Source organism: Plasmodium fragile (genome assembly GCF_000956335.1).
Source record: "Plasmodium fragile strain nilgiri unplaced genomic scaffold supercont1.33, whole genome shotgun sequence".
In the NCBI taxonomy this organism is placed as follows: domain Eukaryota; phylum Apicomplexa; class Aconoidasida; order Haemosporida; family Plasmodiidae; genus Plasmodium; species Plasmodium fragile.
The window spans coordinates 154,233-159,304 of NW_012192613.1; positions in this window are offsets into that span (position 1 = coordinate 154,233).

The window sequence follows — 5,072 nt, forward strand, 5'->3', positions numbered from 1 at the left end:
TTTTTTTTTTTTTTTAATTTTTTTTCGATTCGCATGCAGAAAAGGCAGAAATAAGCAGAGATCATTTTCGTACGCATTTATATATATAAATATTCTGGGTAGTGAACAAAATGTGAGTAATATTTTCCCGGTCGCTTTTGAAAAAACTGCAATAATGCTGCATGTGCATGTATATATATGCATACATAATACATATATGTATATTATATATGCATATATAAGTGTACACCTTTATATATATCTCAGATGAAGAAAAGCGCAAAGAAGCCATTTTTAATGCATCCAAGTGAAAGTGTTTAAACGTACATCATTGTACACTACACAGTATTAGTTTGTCAGCATTCTTATATTACACCTCAGTGGTGAGAGAAAAAAAAAAAAAAAAAAAAAAAAAAACTCTTCTCAGCTAGTTATGAACACTTTTATCACTTTATTTATGTGTACATTTTCAATTGGTATCTTGACGCATCCGTACGTTTGTATGTTTTATATAATAACACGTATGCATATTACACATGTATAGTATGCATATATAGCTGCATGTATAATATGTGCACATATTTATCTTTATATATTTATGTACGCGTACGTACACGTAGCATAAGGCAGGTACGAAAAGGTGTATGATGATTCATGTATGCGCATCCATTTTCACCTGTTCACTTCGGATAACCGTCATATATGTATACATATATATATATGGAGTGCATCCCCGCATGGTAATAATTGAATCAAAGGGTAGAAGCTTGTGGGTCCCTTCTAGGTCCATATCCCCATAGTGTGAACTTTTACTTCGCACAGCATGCTGTATATACCTTTACGTAACTAATGCGCATGTGTTCACGCAAGTGTACATGTGGTGCACTGGTACTCTAAGTGTATTATATGCACATATGTGCGTACTTAATATACACGCACCCCCATATACATATAAGATCGTATGTACATGTGTTTCTAAAAAAAAGAGGTAAAATAAATATACTTGTGCCACCTCGCTGTTATTATTTTTTATAAAATTATCACATGACATGATGTTACGTTCACCCTTGTTTATAACATTTATAAATTTATGCGTGTCATAAATATAAGTGATGTAAAAAACAGTAATATCAGTTAAAAAAAAAAAAAAAAAAAAGTAGCTTTATTTTAAATCTATCAATCTTTAACAAGTTAGTTTTAATTTCATCTTTATCTTACATGTGACAAAGTATATTGATACATCCATATAAACATCGTACTATCCTGCCCCCCCCTACAAAAAAAGAAAAAAAAACGAAATAACTTTACACAATTCAAGTTTATATAATACACTCTGTATTCACATTTGTGATGTATGTACATGTATACATACACGTTCGTACATAAGTTTTTTTCCATCTGTTACCAAAGTGTAAGATGTTATTTATAACTTTTTATCTTTGAAGCCCCTCTTCCTATGCTTTTGCTGTGTGGAACAATGTACACGTGAGCCTACGTAGGTAAGCTCATGCGTACAAGTACAGGGCGCGCAACCATACGTCCGAATAAACGTGCTACGATCAAGCTAGCAAACGTTTGCCCCGTTAAACTCCGCTGGTTACATAAGTACATGTATACATGTATATGTACACGTATGTATATATATATATACAAACGAACATACGGTCAGCATGTTCGTGCCCTCCGTGAAAGTTAAACAAAGATGAAACACACGTCCAATACATAATAGTGTACTATTTTCATCCTTCCCCATTTTGAACAGTAGTATATTTTATCAGCTGTGTGTAAGAAGTGATCTTATGGGTGTATATATACCTGTATGTACGTACAGTTTGTTTTATTTTATTTTATTTTTTAAACCATTTCTATATTTCACTTTTTGAATTAACAAAATAAGTAAAAAAAAATAAATAAAAAGAATTACACCTTCGTGCTGCATCCACACACACACACACACACACACACATGTATGTGAAAATGTGCGCATACAAACGCGAGCATACGGAGGCATTACACGTGTAGCATGTATGCTTACATGTGTGTATGACTGGGTGTATATATATATATATATACTTTCGCTCTTTTCTTGCATCCTGTGCGTATATAGGAGGTAGCCACAGGTATATATATATGTTACACACCGTAGTGCGCTGATTTCCATATACGAATTTAGGACTTTTGCCCTTTTTTAACATGTTAATAAACAGTGAGTTATCTTTCATTGCACACATTTTTTGGTAGATGCACATGCATCTCTAAATGTCTGTGTGTGCGGAAATTTGTGCATATACTTGAGCGTATGTGTACATATGTGCATCCGTGATTGTATACAGATCGTCTCAAACAAAAAAAAATAGAAAAAAAAAAAACAGTCTGTATACATTTACACGTACTTAACGCGCATATACGTACATCAGCCAAGACTCGAGCGGCCACCCGCCAGAACTTGCGCCAGAGCATACGTGGGAATATGCATTTATGCAAAAACGTACATGTAATAAAAAATTAAGAACTAAATAAGTCACTACATTGCTACATTATTGTGCATTTTGCGTATGTGGCAAAAAAAAAAAAAAAAAAAAAAAACTACTACAACATATAGCATAATAACTCATACATGTGTATAAAAATAATTAAGAAATGCTTCGCCAAGAATAATGAATGCCACATTCAAAAGACTTGCGAAATAATTACATATACTCTTTTCATTGTCGTTTTGTTTATTGAATTTTTTTAACCATTTACTGATGTAAATTTTAATAGAAAATGCATTTTATCAACTGAATTAAAACATGAGTTTAAGTAATTATAAGATGTTCCTTCTTTAATTCTTTTCCCCTAATTTTTTTTTTTCTTTTTTTTTTTTTTGGTTTATGAATAATTTTTTTTTTTTGCTAGCCTTTTTCTATCATAGCACTTTTTATGCGTGTAAGAGAAAGTTTAATTCATTTTTCAAATGTGCTTACACGCTTTACATCTTTACAATTTTTAATGTTTTTTTTTTTTTTTATATGTCTATATGATTAATAGGAAAAATGCTAAGTAGTTAAATTAAGTTTAAATATTATTTTCCCCTCGCCCCCCATTTTGCGGGCGCATATACACACTGTCCTATGATGTAGATTGGGCGTACTATTCTTCAATCCCTTGCCCCCCGCCTGTGCATACATCCGAATGCACAAGTGGGTATATTTATGTGTGATTGTGTAGAAGGGTTGAGTAGCCGTACGTATGTGTTCGTGCGTGTATTTGCTTGTGGCCGTTTGTGTATGCATGTGTAAAAGTGCATACCATCGCACATACACAAGTACTTACATGGACACATACGTGTGAGCACTGGTATTCCCCCACGTGCACGTGCAGACGTATCGATTGTCAAGGAAAAAACGTTCTCGCTTTGTGAATGACAAAAAAGGAAACGTGTATTCTTATGTACATTGATTGGCCGCAAGTCTTGGATGTGAAATTGTGAAGTAGATGTAGTAATGTTATAGGAGCAAAAACCGTTGTATGCTTTAATCATTTTTTTATTCGTTTAGTGTGTATACCTTGATAATTTGTATGTTAATATATGGTCATTTTTTTTCTTTTTTAAAAAATTATATTGTTTTATGCAAACTTTCTTTGCTGTGCTCGTATACTACTGTATGTTTGAGCTGCTGTATATTTGTATTGTTCTATATTTGTATCGCTTCACATTTGTATTGTTCCGCATTTGTATGCATGTACATTTGTTCCAGTTTATTATCGCTTTTTTTTTTTTTTTTTTAATTCGCACATCTCGTGATAATAGTAAAACTTGTTGCGTTATAATTCTCTATTATTCCATTATTTCACCATTTTATTGTTTTTTTTTTTTTTTCTTTTTTTTTTTTATGCATTTTTTTTACCTTTGCAAGACTTACATATGCATATGTTGCCCGCAACATCCGTTCTATGCTTCACTTGTTAATACGCTTTTAATTGTAAGACCTCAAAGATAACTCAGCTTTCGAAGAGGCCTTAATGTCCCCCCCCCCCCCCATACATTTTTGTGCGCGTATGTGTGCGCAAAACAATTGGTGTAAGGGGTCATATTTACACTTCCCACCACATATACGGATTCGCGTTTGTTTCGTTTGTCATTGCGCCTTGTTCCTCTTTGTTTTGAAAACCAAGTGCTTTTGCATGTGATCATTATTATTGCTTTATAAATTAACGAAATTTTAAATAATTTGTCCAGTTACCTGTTACTGCCTGAGACTCTTAACATAGGATTGCATAAGCGCAGTTTCGTGGACACTGCGTAAAGGCAGCATTATTTTGTGTTTTTTGCTCCTTTCCATTTTGCTGCTCTCCCCTATTTTATTTCCCTCCTTTTTTTCACTGCACCGTTAAGTTTATTTTTCCGTTGCGTCACCGGTCTTTGAGCGATTTAGAAGCTCAGTGATTGTGCATAATTGAAAATTATTGTTTATTTAAATAAATTTGTAATGACCCTTTGTCTGGACACCCAGTGTGCTCAGTCTGTACATGTACTATAATATATCATCACAAAGGGTAGTTTATATTTTTTCCTTCTTTTTTTTTTTTTTTTTTTTTTTTTTTAAATATATAACTTTTTAAATGTGACTGATACATAGCGTAGCCATTTTTTTTTTTTTTTTCCCCCTTTTTATTGACGTGAAGGTGGTGGTTTTGGGTGGCAAACACTATTTCATGCTGGTTGATAGGAATTGATGCCCCATTCGTATAAAGTGTATATGCAAGACCAAGGCAGCGTCACATCTGGGTGTATGTAGGAGAGTGCATCCGTTACCTTAATACGTTGTGGGTAATCTGGTACTGAAAGTGTAGAACAGCGTCTGTGCATGTCCTGTGGTACTGCCCGCTTCACACCCCTACCATATGCGCCATTGGATAATACTCCAAAGTATTATACTTTGAATTAGTAGAATAAAAAATAAAAATACAAAAAAAATATAAAAATTAAAAATAACAAAAAAAAAGTAAAAAATCGATTCGCAATAAAGTCCAGATTATGATCCCGAAATTAACAAGTTGAGAAACTTTTTTATTTTTCTTAAGCGAAAATCAAATTGGTTTATTACGCG